Genomic DNA, 18,832 nt, shown 5'->3' on the forward strand with positions numbered 1-18,832 from the left:
AGTAAGCAAGGAGGGGATACACGTGGATCCTTCTAAGATCAAGGCAATAGAAAGTTGGACGACACCAAGGACCCCTACAGAAATCCGACAATTTATGGGACTCGTCGGGTATTACCGAAGGTTCATACAGAACTTTTCGAAGATTGCCTAACCACTTACCACCCTAACTCAGAAGAGTGTGACCTTCGACTGGGGAGAAAAACAAGACGCCTCGTTCCAAACGCTAAAGCGAGCCTTATGTAGTGCGCCCATCCTAACCTTGCCCGAAGGAATGGAGGACTTTGTGGTCTATTGCGATGCATCAAACCTAGGACTTGGGTGTCTCCTGATGCAACGAGGGAAGGTCATCGCCTACGCCTCAAGGCAACTAAAGACGCACGAAGTAAACTACACAACGCACGATCTTGAGCTAGGAGCAGTCATATTCGCTCTGAAGATATGGAGACACTATCTCTACGGCACGAAATGTACGATCTTCACCGACCATAAGAGCCTCCAACATATCCTCAACTAGAAAGAACTCAACATGAGACAAAGACGATGGGTAAAACTACTAAATGATTATGAATGCGAGATTCGATATCACCCCGGAAAGGCTAACATGGTGGCCGATGCACTCAGCCGGAAGGAATACTCGGGCCGCAGAGTGAAGTCTTTAACCATGACAATCCATTCGCACCTGTCCACACAAATCAAGGAAGCCCAGATAGAAGCCTTAACATCGGTAAATTTGGCAGGGGAAGCCTTAAGGGGAATAGATAAGAAGTTTGAGGTCAAGAATGATGGAGTTCATTACTTCATGGATCGGATCTGGACGCCGAAGTTTGGCGGATTCAGAGAAGTCGTCATGAACGAAGCCCATAAAACACGATACTCCATACACCCCGGCTCCGATAAGATGTATCTCGACCTCAAGAAGTTGTATTGGTGGCTGAACATGAAGGCCGAAATTGCTACCCACGTGAGTAAATGTCTAACGTGTGCCAAGGTAAAAGTAGAATACCAAAAGCCCTCAGGATTGTTGCAACAACCAGAAATACCAGAATGGAAGTGGGAGCGTATAACCATGGATTTCATAACCAAACTACCCAGAACGGCAAGCAGACTCGACACTATCTGGGTGATTATCGACAGGTTAACTAAATCAGCGCACTTCATACCGATCAAAGAGACAGATAAATTAGAGAAGCTAACTAGGACATACCTCAGAGAAATTGTGCGACTACATGGTGTGCCCTTATCCATTATCTCGGACCGAGATAGTAGGTTCACCTCAAGGTTCTGGCAGTCGCTACAAAAGCTTTGGGGACAAGGCTAGACATGAGTACCGCTTATCACCCACAAACCGACGGCCAGAGTGAGAGAACCATACAGACCCTAGAAGATATGTTGAGGTCTTGCGTAATCGATTTTGGTAAGGCATGGAACACGCATCTACCTTTGGTCGAGTTCTCGTACAATAATAGCTACCACACCAATATCAAAGCTGCCCCGCTCGAAGCCCTCTATGGCCGCAAATACAGGTCGCCTTTGTGTTGGGCCGAAGTGGGGGACACACAACTAGCAAAAGGACAAGCAACACACAACACGCTCACTGGACCAGAAATCATAAGGGAAACTACGGAGAAGATTTTTCAGATTCGGGAACGTCAAAAAGCATCAAGGGACAGACAAAAGAGTTACGCAGATAAAAGACGGAAACCCTTGGAATTCCAGGTCGGAGATCGAGTTCTACTAAAGGTCTCGCCCTGGAAGGGGTTAATACGCTTCGGGAATCGCGGAAAACTGAACCCAAGATACATCGGACCATTCGAGATCCTTGCCAGGATTGGTCCAGTGGCTTACAAACTTAGATTACCTCAGGAGCTCCACAACGTACACCCTACCTTTCACGTATCAAACCTGAAGAAGTGCTTGTCCGATGAGACCCTTGTCATCCCTCTAGACGAAATTGCAATAAATGAGTCTCCAATTCGTAGAGGAAACAATAGAGATCATGGATCGGGAAATAAAAAGAACTAAACAAAGCCGCATACCTATTGTAAAGGTCTGCTGGAACGCCAAGCGAGGACCTGAATATACCTGGGAACGCGAGGATCAGATGAAACAAAAATACCCGGATCTTTTTCCTAACCTGTAAACTCTATATTAGATTAAATTTCGGGACGAAATTCCCTTAACGGGGGGATGATGTGACAACCCTATATTTTTCCAAAGCAGTGTAACGCTCAAATGTCAAATACAACGAAAACTATTTGGAATCAACTAAATTAACCTCAAAAATAAAGTGTTCAAATATCTAAGTTGGGATGCATCAAATATTAGATAACATGCCAAGGTTTCCAAAAACATAAAGAACGTTCAAAACCGGGTTATATTGAAGAAATTATAACCACTCGTATATTTACGACACACCGTTAAAACGCTATTTAACGTAAAAAGTGAAATTTCAATAAAATGCATTTTAACCTTAAGTATCTAAACAAAAGATGTAGAGTTCGTTAAACTGTAAATATACATAAAAAGATCGCCCAATTTGGACCTCGTATGAAGAAGTTACGAATTTTCAAAGTTTCGTAATAGTAGTAGAGGGCTAAAAACTCGACTTGAAGATCGAGTGTTATTTAGCTAACACAACCTAAATGAGAGTTGAAGATCTCCACAATAGAAGTAAAATGATAAAAAGACAAACGAAAACCGACGTCGAATAAAGAAACTATGAATTTTTAACGGACTTTAGGAGTCCCGGCCTATTAAAATATATCATTAAAAATAAAGTCAAAACTAGCCGACGGAGTCTAAATGAAAGTTGTAGAGCGTAATCTCACCTACACGTGGATATAAAGAACGCGAAAAACGGAGCTCGTATGCGAAAGTTACGGAATTTAGAAGATGACAGACTGGATTACGCCCCGCGTAATCCAATAGTACGCCCCGCGTAATAGGCCCAGTGTCGAGTCCCATCAGCTCGAGTGCTCTACGCTAGCTAGACCGGAGTCGTAAGTCGTGACGCATTGTTACACCCCGCGTACTCCGGTAGTACGCCCCGCGTACTCACCTCTCCAGCACTATAAATAGATGGCATAAGCTACGAGTTTTAAGCACACCTTCTCAAACTTCCATTTACTCCCACACACTTCCAAGCACCAGAAGCTGTCCCGACGACCTCGATTTCCGCACCTGAACCTCCGACGAAGTTGCTACGTTACCGAGAGTCACGAGGAGCTTGAAAACGCAATTTTATGCGGTTGAAGTTCTGCTCAACTCTAGCCTCTCTCTCTCTTCAAACCAAACGAGTGAGTTCATACCCTTACTTTTCAATTCTTTTCATGTTTTAGGAGGGAAATACATGTACATTACAAGTCAAAGTATCGTTTTAGAAACATAATTATAATATCTATCTTATAGGGTATTGATACAAACATCTTTATGTTTAAAGGGCTATTATATTACCAAGTTATTCTTACTAAATGGAAACATACTTTTTGAGAAACTATAATGAGTATAGTTAACAAGTTATTCATACATTTTACATATACATCTTGACAAATGAAATACTTTCAAATGAAGTAAAGTCTTTCTTATTGTAAATCTGTTTATACCAAGTAATGTGAGGTATTCAAACTTCAACATACTCGTATATATGCATTTCAAGTCATGTATTATATACCATAATCTCTTGGAGGGAGAGCGTGATACTTGTGTATAAATCTATACGAGATTGACAACCCCGCACCTAAACTATTAGCTATAGTTAGACCGGCAGGTCTGGGGTGACAAATGTCATAACACTACAACACCTGAAGAATGTTGTTACAGGCAGTCAGTGTCAATAGTATGGTTATAAAACTCACATAAAAGGTATAAAAACAAGTTTGATTTAGGAGATTCTTATATGCATTCAGTTTTCCCACATCATTTTTAGCACAAAGTTTATCATTATTATTCAAGTATGGAACAAACTAACGCACACCAACTCTGGAAACTTTTCAAACTATTTATAGAAAATATTGGATTTTCTGAAAACCTCGTTCATTGATTTACTACTAAAAGGACATACTTTTCAATGCAAAATACTTATGAACTCACCAACTTAGTTGTTGACACTTTTTCGAAACCACTTGTATTTCTCAGGGAATCAGTAATACAGGTAACCACCAGCTTTTGAAGAAGGAACGCTAAAGACGTTTATCATTAAACATTTATATCATCATATTGTAATGTTCTTTTGCAAATATGTATAACGCAACAATATACGTTTTCATTATATATATGATGGTTGTGTTACTTTCTTTACAATATTCAATTGTTGTGATACTACGTGAAGTCATCCACCCCCGAATGTTTCCGCCATTCTGGTTTGGGGGTGTGACAGATTGGTATCAGAGCATTGTTTATAGTGAACTAAGTATATCGAACCATATAAGATATACAAACTATAAATGCAAAGGGGACCAAAAACCCTCTGACAAAACGTTTTCACAAACAATATACTTCCTTTTAAAAATATACATTTTTACTCGCATGCATTAATCTCGTATCATGACAAGTTTTTTAAAAAGTATTAAGGCAAGTTGCGACACTACGATTGAGCCTCGGGGTATGTAATCAGGTCGAGAATAAATATAGCCTGATCAACCATATTTATCCTAGATTTGACCAACGTACATCGAGAAATGGTCGTAGTGGACAACAAGCCAAAAACTTACCAAATACAAATTATTTTAGATTCGCCAATTTGAAATACTATAGGAGTATTGTTAAAAATAATTATACAATGAAACACTTGCGCCCCGTAAGGAAATAGTTAAACGTAGGGAGTCGTTAAATATAAATTTCTTTTCTTCTCATACCTCTATCCTAGTACAGACAAATGGCCGGATTCCATTTACCGGGAGATCCCTACTACCCAAACCAAGGCAACGGCAGCTGGATAGAAGAAGACACGGAAGAAGAAGCAGAGGAAATCGAAGAGGAGGTCGAGGAAGAACTCGAAGAGGGAGTCGGAAAAGAATTCGAAGTCGAAGTCGGAGAGGAATTCGAAGTCGACGAGGAGGTCGAGGAAATTACTAGTGGAACAGACTCCGAGCCGGAAGTAATCGACCCTCCCATCCCTCATCTCCCCGAAATCAGACCGTATCAACCGGGACCCATTCCCATGTGGGGAAGCCACCTCTACTACTGGAGCCGCCAACAAGGTGTACGCCCTCCCTTCGGCATGTGTCGAGATTTTTACAATGTCAGTGCGGGAGGCTCAGCTAATCGAGCACTTCCTATCATTGTGAACGCCATAGCTACCCATAACTACCAGACGGACAAGCAAGCAGCCAGAGTTCGCGAGATCAATGCTGCTACCCAGGGTAACGCCGCAGACATCCGCCGTCTGGAAGGACTACATGAGAATACCCAAATCTACACAGGGACGCTTCAGAACCAAATGATAACGGCACTAGCAGAAATAAGAGAGATGAAGGAACAACAAGCAGATCTCGAGAGGCGCTTAATGGGGGTCAAGCAGTCGGATGCCGAATCTAGCTCCAAACGTGCAACACGCCGCAAGTAGAGCTTTCTCAAACCCCCAACAATTTTGTTATAAAATAGGACTCGGATAAAAGTTTTTCCCTTATTTCCTTTTGTATCTGTAATCGGAGACCTCTAGGTAGGTCAAATTTTTCCAAACAAGAAGTGTAATGTAACACACCTCAGGTGTGACCTATATATATATATATATATATCTATATATATATATATATATATATATATATATATATATATATATATGAAGTACTTCTTTGTATACCTCTCGGAACTTATGGGATTAACTAAAATTACTATACCAACCTTGAAACCATAAACTAAAGTCAAAACAAATTACAAGATACAGCTAACACACGATTGTCAAAACATTAGAAACTTATAGTATTCATTTTTATTTTCTCTACCAGAACATGCCTCCTCGTAGATCAACACGCAGAAACTCAACTTCAACACCACCTCCTCCAATTATGGATGTCGTTATGTTCCAGACTGTTGTAACTGCAGCAATGGCTCAAATGAGCAACAACGGATCGTCGGGGGGGGGGGGGGGGGAGGAACAAACAGCTTTACAAGTGGCCAAGGTCAAGGCCGTTCAGGGGTATGCACTTACAAAGACTTCACCAACGGAAAACCTATTCGCTTTTATGGTACTGGGGGAGTATTGGCTCTATCTCAATGGATAGAGAAAACAGAAGCTATATTCGAAATCTGCGCAAGCCCTGAAGAGAGCAAAGTAAAGTTTACTGCTTTTACTTTTTCTGAACGCGCCCTGACATGGTGGAACGGCCACGTCAAGACACTAACCCTAGTGGTGGCGAACTCCATGGGTTGGGAAAACTTGAAACGAATGCTCCTTTGAGAATACTGCCCAAGAGGCGAGATTCAGAAGCTTGAACAGGAACTGCGGGGCCTTTCGATGGTAGGCTCGGACATCGCAGGTTACACCAACAGGTTCAGTGATTTAATAACACTTTGCCTAGGAATGTTGATCTTGGAAAGCCAAAAGGTTGAGAGATACATCTGGGGACTATCACCCCAACTTCGAGGAAGTGTGTTAGCTTCCAAACCCATGACTTTCGACAGCGCTAAGGAACTGGCGCAATCTCTCGTTGATCATGGTGTCTGTCAAGGAGTCACGGCTATCATGGCTGAACCAACCAAAGGGAACAGCAACAACGAGATCAATGCCAACAACAACAACAACAAGAAATTCTGGAACAAGAGAAAGGGGCAAACTTCGCAAGAACCTTCAAAGAAACAAATGGTTGCGGTTCATGTTGCTACTACTCCCACCACAACTCCTGCTACCCCTGCGCCAACAAAACCATATGCGGGGAATCTGCCCAAGTGCAGCAAGTGCAACTACCATCACCACGGTATTTTCCGCGAGATGTACTGTAAGAACTGCGACAAGAAAGGGCACACAGCCCGTTTCTGTAAGGCACCAGCACGACCAGTCACTCAAGTTCCTGGTACTGGGATAAGCCAGGCATGTTATGGGTGTGGAGAAACTGGGCACTTCAAGAGGGACTTCCCCAAGACGAGAAATGTTGGCGGTGTTAGGAGAGTGCTGGCAATAGGTCAAAATGAAGCAATAGCCGACCCAACGGTCGTTACGGGTACGTTTCTCCTCAACAACATTTATGCATGCATACTCTTTGACTGCGGTGCGGAGAGAAGTTTTGTGAGTCATAAATTCAAACACTTACTTAATCAAAGACCCCAACCACTCAATAAAATATTCACTGTAGAAATGGCTAACGGTAAAACGGAAAGCACAAGCGATATGTACGTAGGGTGCACATTAAATTTAAACGAACACTTATTTCAAATCGACCTAATGCCCATTTCGATAAGAAGTTTCGATGTCATCATCGGTATGGACTGGTTGAGCCTTCACCATGCCGATATACTTTGTCACGAAAGGGTCGTTCGCCTCAATCTGCCAAACGGCGAAACTCTTGTCATTTATGGTGACAAACCTAGTTCAAGTTTACAAATCATCTCCTGTGTTAAGGCACAAAAATATCTTCGCATGGAATACCATGCCTTTCTAGCCCACATAGTAGACCAGAAACAAGAACCAAAGGACATTAAAGACATCCCGGAAGTCTGCAATTTCCCAAATATTTTCCTAGAAGATCTTCCAGGAATTCCACCAGATCGCCAAGTTGAGTTCCACTACTAGAAAAAAGGCCTTTTACGACGCTCATTGCGCGTCGTAAAACGCTCAGACGACGCGCAAATGCGTGTCAAGGAAGGCCCTATCATAAAGAGAGACGACGCGCATTTACGACGCGCGGTTACGACACGCAATGCATATCAAGGAAGGCCCTGTCATAAAGGAAGACGATACGCATTCGCATGTCATAACCTTACGACGCGCGTGTTAATGACACGCAATGCGTATCAAGAAAGCCTCTGTCAAGAAAGGCCATGTCATAAATGAAGTTGACACGCATGTTTGCATATCATAATTTTAAATGTTAAAAAAAATTATTTTTTATAGATTTACTAATTTTCAAATTAAATTTGCATTTAATGCCTCACAATATAAAATAAAATATCATATACAAAAAATATAATCCATTTCATAAAATTTAATGTCTTACAATTCTATTTCTTACAATATATAAATTTACATGTAAAAACATCTCTACAGTCTACATGTTTCATGCTTGATTTCCATCTTTTATCGTTTTTAAAAACAAAAGTTCTAACAAGAAACCTTCTTTTAGTAATGCAATTGATGCTCTTGATAAGCTGATATTCTTAAGTGTAACGGATCCCTCATTACTTGGAGATGCTGGTGAGCTTGAAATCCAAATTAAACCTGATCCAGAAAAAGGGACAATCACAATATCATAAGATTACTTACTTTTCTTCATTCTTGAATCTTTCCTCATAAAATACAACTCTACAAGAGATTTATAAACCTTTTTTTACCCTTATATTATAAGTGTAGTAGTAGGCATCAAATGAAATATACGGTAAATGAGGGAGAGAAGCCACCTCTCAAAAGTAGTCAATTATTGAAATGTACTATTTCCTTTAAGGTTTTCAAGGATAGAATTGACATTTCTCAAGGTTTAGGTATCACTTACCAAATAAAAGCATTTCCGCAGACTAGAGCAATGCATGCATTCCATCGTACACAACAACATTTAACAGTTTATAAGATAGAAGGTAACCAATTAAGGTTGTAATGTTATTTTTCTTTATTTTTGAAATATGAAAGGAAATGGGAATAGATCTTACGTTCAGAAGGTATGACCGATCTGTTAAATTGTCGGCTTAAGCCCACAGCAAATTTGCACATAACAATGAATTCCTGCCATGAAAAAACAGAAAAAAAATATTTAAAAAACTAAAAAATAGCAAACCTGTATGACACAAGGTATATCTGGGAGCTGACTTCTTACCTCCTTGCAGCTATCCCCACAGAACCATGTGGTTGATAACATCAAGTCTCTTTCCAGTTTTTCCATGACATTCCTCATGGTCCTGTAAGCATTAGCCATTTGCAAATTTGAATCACTGTTAAGGTTGAAAACCAACAATATAGAAATATCACATTTTATTTATCAAATTCAATACGTTGATTTGAAAACAAAATAACTTGAAAATTTTATAAAAAGGTCAGGTGAGAAACCTGATCAGTGTTGAAAGTTCCACAATGATGGAATAGTTCTAGATTCACTTATATATATATATATATATATATATATATATATATATATATTGTTATAACAGTTATGACTTATTATAATTTATATCTCAACTAAATCAACATTGTGTCTCCTTGCACGTTCCAATGCTTCATGCCTTGACACAACACCATGTCCTGTAAAAATCAGATAATACATACAACTTTCAGACAATGCTTCACTTGCTTCCGCAATATGATTCTTAATTCCATATTCTGTTACTTGTGCCTCTATTACTAAATGATAGACCTTTGTATAGCCAAACTTATGTGAGGGAAAGTTAATTCCATCATGTATGAATTTCTGGTCCTACCTTCTTTGACATCCTTTGTGATTGTAAACATTTCTTGTATTGTTTGACCCACCAATTGAAACAAACAAAGGCTAATCCTATCAGGAGAAATATATATATATATATACATATATATATATATATATATATATATATATATATATATAGCTAGATGGAATTCATGTACTCGTGATTTGAAGGACTAACAGCTTGGCTCTAATATTAGGCACACAGGGGCATTTTTGTCCGCAAAAAAGTATCATAAGTTTTTAGGAACAAGAAATCACTCTCATTCAGAGGAGCAAATTCATCAACCCACTAAACTCATCACAGGGGATCTTTTCATTTCATTCCCCTTATTCCAAATAATAATAATAATAAAGTATAAACTACCATCCACCTGATTCTCGATCCCATCAGCTGAACTTGATGCACATTTTTCTCCATATAAACTTGCCCCAAGAGTAACACCTGCATATCAATCACACAAACATTCCATTACAATCATTAAGAGAACCAAAACCCCAAAGGAAGCATGAGAGTTTTATAGTTTCGTAAAATATCTCCACATGCTAATGCCCATTGTTTGTTCATAAACCACAAGAGAAGAAGCATAGAGGTGTGAGTATGACTTCAGGTGGCCAAGCCCTGTTCACAATAAATAAATAAATAAAATAACGATTAAACCAAACCATTTGTACATGTTACCTGATTTAGATTCAAGGGTTTGATTGGGTTTATTGAAACCCATCCAAAGCACCTAAAGTCAACTGTCACCCACAACCACCACCACTTGAGGTGGAGGTGGATCCCACCCCCACCTCGACCCCTGCTACAGAAAAATTCCCAACATCACTTCCACTTCTATGAATCAACCCATCCGACCCCTGAATCTCAGCTTCATGACTTACACCCATTCCCACACTCCCTCCTCCACTAATCGCAAGGGTAAAACCGTCTTTTCCATGACCCATAAGATTCAAAACCTCTTCATCATTTGTCCTATTTTCCCCCTGGTTATCCGGGCTTTTAACACCAGACACCGAAGGGTAATTAACCTCATCTCCTCCTACATATCCAGGATGATTTTCAACACTCTCCATTGAATCATTATCATCATCACTATGACAAAAAAGTGTCCATTGCTATAACAAATGAAGCTTTTGCTGAATCTTTAGTGGAATGAGGTAGGGCATTTATGTCAATATCAAAATATGAAACCCGACTGCGACCCGCACCAGATGAGTAGTCCCATTTGTAAGACCCGGACCCACATGCCCGTTTACTATCGTTGACTTCATCAGCATATCGGTTAATGACAACACCTTCAATGTAATTTGTATGGGGGATAATCCCCTGTGGCCTATCCACTGTACTCCCACCTTCATATACATTTCTTTTGTTTGGGCCCCAGAATTCATACGAAGCTGCCCGACCCCCGACCTCACTGCCTGCAGCCTGACCGAGATTTGGGTCTTGGTATAAGTCAGATACAGGTCTTTTTTGAGACAATCCAATTCCCATTGTAAGATTTAAATCCATTCATGTAGTTGCAGCTTCATCAATGTCTTCTGTTTGTTGTTCAGCTTCAACCCATCCATTGATTCCAGTTGCTGCACTTATTCCATGTGTGATTACAATATTTTTACTTGCTTCAGGGACATCGATGTTGTTGGGGGAAAAACGGGAAGGACGATTTACATGAATGAAATCCAAGATTCTTACTGTGGCCCCACATAAACTACAATCCAATAAGGGGGATCTAGTTTCCTTCTTTGAAGAATCTTTGGATAGTGTTTTCTTATTAGGGTTATGATGTTTACTAGGATTAAAAGAAACACCATTTTTAGCTGATTGAGCAGAATGTTCTTCGCAATCTTGAATATTTGGAAGCCACCTTGGCTCCCACCCACAAAGGCTTATCAACTTCTGTGCCTAAATATAGAAAAAAAAATTACAACTTTTAATAGAATGAATCATTTTTAAAACAGAGGAAAATGTACATGTACGTGTGTGTGTGTGTGTCTTACACGTGAATATATGCATAACACGTCTTTGGTGTTTTCAATATCAGATTGAAGAAGAAACCGATCGATTTATGGGCCTCTTGAAACCTTCATTTGGTCAAGTGTTGAAGTAGCCACAAGGGGTAGAAATGGAAATTGAAGGAGTCCATCACAGCGGCCTTTGTAACCTCATCGCCTTCATCTTGGATATATATTATATATATTATTTAATGTTTTAAAAAACAATATTTTAATTTTATCTTTTTTTTTAAAAAAAACTTCTGTTTAGAGTCAATGTAGAATAGCAAATGATTGTTTATTTGATAGTTGTTAGAAACTCAAAGATTTGAGACTTTAAAACACTACACAGATAAAACCATGATTATGTTAACAATCACTGGTTTATAGTTGTATAAATATACTCTTACTTACCATATAGGAAAGATCATATTTAAACATGTCGACTCTCTTTTCTGTTAACCAGTAATCAAGAAATAGGCTCACAAGTAGAAGGGATCAAGCATGGATGGGTGTTGTATGTCCCAACAGATTGAAAGAGCTTAATTGTACATCATATCAGTTGCTAGAGAAACCTATGCAAAACGAGACAAAAATCACAATTAATTATTGATAACTTTGAATTAAATCTCATAACATATACTAATTATTGAAAATTTTGAGTTTGTTACCTTTTCAAACACTTTCTGAACATAGCTATCTGCAACAGTTCAGTGCTAGCTATTTGTCCAGAGGCCACCTGCAACAGATTAAGGAATTAGTTTTCATTATATATTTATTTATATCAAAAAGACAAACATATGTAAGTGAGAGTAAAATTACCATGCTGTCTATGTTGTATCTTGCAACATAGCAAAGACAAGATTTGTGATGTTGACCAGCCCAAAACACTTCCCCACCTAAAGACAGGTAAGGGATCACACACTACAAGTAAAATATTACCCATGAGAAAATGCTGATATATATATATATATATATATATATATATATATATATATATATATATATATATATATATATATATATATATATATATAGACCTTAATTCAGATTTCAATGCCTTCAATTCCTAGAAGATTGATTGATACGTTTGAGCTTATCACCACCTACCTTTCTGTAAATCATGAGGACCCTTTGGAACCCCACCATAAATGCAAGTATTCTTAATCTTTCAAGATGCGCCACATCATCAATCAAACGATATATATATATATATATATATATATATATATATATATATATATATATATATATATATATATATATATATAAACTTTAATGGAAATAAAGATAAAAAATATGATATGGAATTGTACCAAGATCTATGGCAGGAAAGATGGAAAAGATGGTTATAGGAGAGCTTCTTAGCCTTGGCCATTGGTTCCCTTGTAGATAACATAATTAACTAGTCTCTCCACCATTTTCCGTGATTCAGTTGCATGCAGCTCATCAAAAAATATTGTCTGCATGACCAAATATATCATCAAAAAGAATCAAGACTCATTATAAAAATTTAGAAAAGTTGAATACCTTAAGAGAGAGGATGATGAGTATAAAAATGTTGAGGACAAAATTGACCACTAATGCAACTGTGGTACAAGAACTCAACAACAGTTCCAATACACGGTTGGCAACACCAGGATGGAGAAGGTTTTCACCCATCAAACCATCTTACTTTAGTTTCACATAAGAAACTTCTGTCCAATATTAGAGGCCTATAAAGCTCAACACTGTACAGACTGCTGATATTGATGAATACCCCACACCCATAGGATATAATGTAAATTTCATCAGGGCAACAAAAGTTCCAGGATTTCATGAGATAAAAATATACATGATCTCCCTTGCCCACTCAACTGCTCACTATGCAGGATAATCGAGAAGCCCACAAACTATAACTTAGTTTGTACATCTCCCCAAGGTCTGACCTCAATATAAGTGACCTGCATCAGAATATTAAAGAATAGGAAACTCATACATCAAGAAGGAACCATATCATACTTTTAAGTTTTAGCAGACAATATGATTTTCTAACCGATTATCTTCTGATGCTCTTATCACATTACTAGAAGCTATACCAACTCTAATCAAATCCAATGTGGAGAGATTCAGTAATGACACTTGTGATTAATAATATAAATCGATCAATTCATTTTCTTCTTTGTAAATTGATAGATAGATATTCAAGGAAATACCTACCCCTTTTCGATCAGAACATAGATCACGAGTTGTACAAGCCCCAACTGATTGGCTTTTGTGTCCCGTCAGCCACCAGCACAACGAAAATTCTTCTTTTTTTTCCAATTCAAATCTTGGTCAACTGAAAACTGGTTTGGTCCAACACAGATGGTGGAAAACAGCACGAAAATTCCTCTGCAATGATGATAGGCTAGGGTTTTACAAAGAAAGAAGAGAGGAGATGTTTAGAGAGAGAGAGAGAGAGAGAAATTGAAAATTAGGTATGGATGATTGTGACCTTTAGAGATGACGTACACTTCTCTAAACCATATCACGGCGAACCCGTACCATCTAGAACTGAAAAACAGAGGAAACGATCATCTTTTTCTTCAAGCCCATAATAAGGTTATTGTATTTTGAAAATACGTTAAGAACAGTACCACAACTCTGATGCATCTTCTCCTCGGCCTTAAAATCTTTTCTCTCTCTCTCTCTCTCTCTCTCTCTCTCTCTCTCTCTCGTTTTTTCTTTTTTTTTTCCATTTTTTGTTCAGTCTTCTCGCGCACAAACACATCCCATCTGGGAAGTAAGACGACATGAATGATGGCGGAGGTTATAGTCGGCGGTGGCTGGTTTAGGGCTTTTAGAGAATATGAGATATTTTTATTCAGAGAGAGAAACTGGAATCGATGAGATTGTAAGCTTCGGTTACTGTATACCAAAAAAAGCCGATGTAAGCTTGAATGAAAGTAGAATCGATAGCAATGTAAAGAGCCCCAAATTGAAACCTTATCCAGTAGAATCGATTTACGAGTGAGTGTTGGATTTATTGCTTCCCTTTCGTGGTTCGCTTACCCTTTAGTTACCCTAGTCGATCAATTCAAGCTTTCACGAAAAACCCTAGGTAGCAACTGATAGATACAAGAGGCATGGGGCGAAGGTAGGATTGGATCCGATTTCAAAGAGTAACAGTAGATTTCACTACCCTTTCCCGGTTCGCTTGACCTTTGGTTACCTCAGTCAATCGATTCAACATTTCAATAAAAACCCTAGGTAGCGACCGAAAGAGACAAGAGGGAAAGGAAGGAGCGTCGATAATCTGGGAAAGGGGAAAGAAGAAAAAGATGCAGGGTTTTTAATTTTTTAGGATTTCATTTTCCCCCGGATGGAACGCGCGTTCCATTAAAATTTATAAAGCGACGTCTTTAGACGACACACATTTTGTTATAGGTGCCCTCCGTGTTATTTTTTTGTTTTTGTTTAGACACTATTTTAAGGGCACGCAATAATGCGTGACCTAAATCCTTAAATTTTTTGAAGAGATGACACTTTTTTAACGTCACTCTCCATTGCGTAACATAAATCAATGAGTGTCGTTGTTTGCGCGTCGTAAAAGGCTATTTTTCTTGTAGTGTTCAGAATCGACTTAATCCACGTAACTACCCCAGTAGCAAAGTCGCCTTACCGTTTAGCCCCATCCGAGATGCAGGAACTGTCCAGTCAATTAAACGAGCTGCTGAGCAAGGGATTCATCAGACCGAGCTTCTCACCATGGGGAGCACCAGTCCTATTCGTGAAAAAGAAGGACGGATCCTTTCGCATGTGCATCGATTATCAGGAGCTGAACAAACTCACGATCAAGAACCGATATCCCCTACCGCGCATAGACGATCTGTTCGACCAACTGCAGGGAGCAAGCTACTTCTCAAAGATCGATCTAAGATTTGGTTATCACCAACTGCGAGTGCTGGAAGGAGACATCCCCAAAACGGCTTTCCGAACACATTATGGTCACTACGAGTTTGTAGTAATGCCCTTCGGATTGACAAATGCTCCAGCGGTGTTCATGGACTTGATGAACCGAGTTTGTCGTCCATTCCTGGATAAATTCATGATCGTGTTCATAGATGATATACTCATCTATTCTAGAAGCCAGGAAGAACACAGCCGACACCTCCGCCAAGTTTTTGAAACGTTGAGGGTAGAGAAGCTTTACGCAAAATTTTCCAAATGCGAATTTTGGATACGGAAAGTGGATTTCCAAGGACATGTAGTAAGCAAGGAGGGGATACACGTGGATCCTTCTAAGATCAAGGCAATAGAAAGTTGGACGACACCAAGGACCCCTACAGAAATCCGGCAATTTTTAGGACTCGCCGGGTATTACCGAAGGTTCATACATAACTTTTCGAAGATTGCCAAACCACTTACCACCCTAAATTAGAAGAGTGTGACCTTCGACTAGGGAGAAAAACAAGATGCCTCGTTCCAAACGCTAAAGCGAGCCTTATGTAGTGTGCCCATCCTAATCTTGCCCGAAGGAACGGAGGACTTTGTGGTCTATTGCGATGCATCAAACCGAGGACTTGGGTGTCTCCTGATGCAACGAGGGAAGGTCATCGCCTACGCCTCAAGGCAACTAAAGACGCATGAAGTAAACTACACAACGCACGATCTTGAGCTAGGAGCAGTCATCTTCGCTCTGAAGATATGGAGACACTATCTCTACGGCACGAAATGTATGATCTTCACCGACCATAAGAGCCTCCAACATATCCTCAACCAGAAAGAACTCAACATGAGACAAAGACGGTGGGTAAAACTACTAAATGATTATGAATGCGAGATTCGATATCATCCCGGAAAGGCTAACGTGGTGGCCGATGCACTCAGCCGGAAGGAATACTCGGTCCGCAGAGTGAAGTCTTTAACCATGACAATCCATTCGCACCTGTCCACACAAATCAAGGAAGCCCAGATAGAAGCCTTAACATCGGTAAATGTGGCAGGGAAAGCCTTAAGGGGAATGGATAAGAAGTTTGAGGTCAAAAATGATGGAGTTCATTACTTCATGGATCGGATCTGGATGCCGAAGTTTGGCGGATTCAGAGAAGTCGTCATGAACGAAGCCCATAAAACACGATACTCCATACACCCCGGCTCTGATAAGATGTATCTCGACCTCAAGAAGTTGTATTGGTGGCCGAACATGAAGGCCGAAATTGCTACCTACGTGAGTAAATGTCTGACGTGCGCCAAGGTCAAGGTAGAATACCAAAAGCCCTCGGGATTGTTGCAACAACCAAAAATACCAGAATGGAAGTGGGAGCGTATAACCATGGATTTCATAACCAAACTACCCAGAACGGCAAGCAGACTCGACACTATGTGGGTGATTGTCGACAGGTTAACTAAATCAGCGCACTTTATACCGATCAAAGAGACGGACAAATTAGAGAAGCTAACTAGGACATACCTCAGAGAAATTGTGCGACTACATGGTGTGCCCTTATCCATTATCTCGGACCGAGATAGTAGGTTCACCTCAAGGTTCTGGCAGTCGCTACAAAAAGCTTTGGGGACAAGGCTAGACATGAGTACCGCTTATCACCCACAAACCGATGGCCAGAGTGAGAGAACCATACAGACCCTAGAAGATATGTTGAGGTCTTGCGTAATCGATTTTGGTAAGGCATGGGACACGCATCTACCTTTGGTCGAGTTCTCGTACAACAATAGCTACCACACCAGTATCAAAGCTGCCCCGTTCGCAGGCCGCCTTTGTGCTGGGCCGAAGTGGGGGACACACAACTAGCAAAAGGACAAGCAACAGACAACACGCTCACTGGACCAGAAATCATAAGGGAAACTACGGAGAAGATTTTTCAGATTCGGGAACGTCAAAAAGCATCAAGGGACAGACAAAAGAGTTACGCAGATAAAAGACGGAAACCCTTGGAATTCAAGGTCGGAGATCGAGTTCTACTAAAGGTCTCGCCCTGGAAGGGGTTAATAAGCTTCGGGAAGCGCGGAAAACTGAACCCAAGATACATCGGACCATTCGAGATCCTTGCCAAGATTGGTCCAGTGGCTTACAAACTTAGATTACCTAAGGAGCTCCACAACGTACACCCTACCTTTCACGTATCAAACCTGAAGAAGTGCTTGTCCGATGAGACCCTTGTCATCCCTCTAGACGAAATTGCAATAAATGAGAGTCTCCAATTCGTAGAGGAACCAATAGAGATCATGGATCGGGAAATAAAAAGAACTAAACAAAGCCGCATACCTATTGTAAAGGTCCGCTGGAACGCCAAGCGAGGACCTGAATACACCTGGGAACGCGAGGATCAGATGAAACAAAAATACCCGGATCTTTTTCCTAACCTGTAAACTCTATATTAGATTAAATTTCGGGACGAAATTCCCTTAACGGGGGGATGATGTGACGAAATTCCCTTAACGGGGGGATGATGTGACAACCCTATATTTTTCCAAAGTAGTGTAACGCTCAAATGTCAAATACAACGAAAACTATTTGGAATCAACTAAATTAACCTCAAAAATAAAGTGTTCAAATATCTAAGTTGGGATGCATCAAATATTAGATAACATGCCAAGGTTTCCAAAAACATAAAGAACGTTCAAAACCGGGTTATATTGAAGAAATTATAACCACTCGTATATTTACGACACACCGTTAAAACGCTATTTAACGTAAAAAGGGAAATTTCAATAAAATGCATTTTAACCTTAAGTATCTAAACAAAAGATGTAGAGTTCGTTAAACTGTAAATATACATAAAAAGATCGCCCAATTTGGACCTCGTATGAAGAAGTTACGAATTTTCAAAGTTTCGTAACAGTAGTAGAGGGCTAAAAACTCGAATTGAAGATCGAGTGTTATTTAGCTAACACAACCTAAATGAGAGTTGAAGATCTCCACAATAGAAGTAAAATGATAAAAAGACAAACGAAAACCGACGTCGAATAAAGAAACTATGAATTTTTAACGGACTTTAGGAGTCCCGGCCTATTAAAAATATATCATTAAAAATAAAGTCAAAACTAGCCGACGGAGTCTAAATGAAAGTTGTAGAGCGTAATCTCACCTACGTGTGGATATAAAGAACGCGAAAAACGGAGCTCGTACGCGAAAGTTACGGAATTTAGAAGATCACAGGCTGGATTACGCCCCGCGTAATCCAATAGTACGCCCCGCGTAATAGGCCCAGTGTCGAGTCCCATCGGCTCGAGTGCTCTACGCTAGCAAGACCGGAGTCGTAAGCCATGACGCAATGTTACGCCCCGCG

This window comes from Lactuca sativa, chromosome 1 (assembly GCF_002870075.4).
Source record: "Lactuca sativa cultivar Salinas chromosome 1, Lsat_Salinas_v11, whole genome shotgun sequence".
NCBI classification, from domain to species: Eukaryota; Viridiplantae; Streptophyta; class Magnoliopsida; order Asterales; family Asteraceae; genus Lactuca; species Lactuca sativa.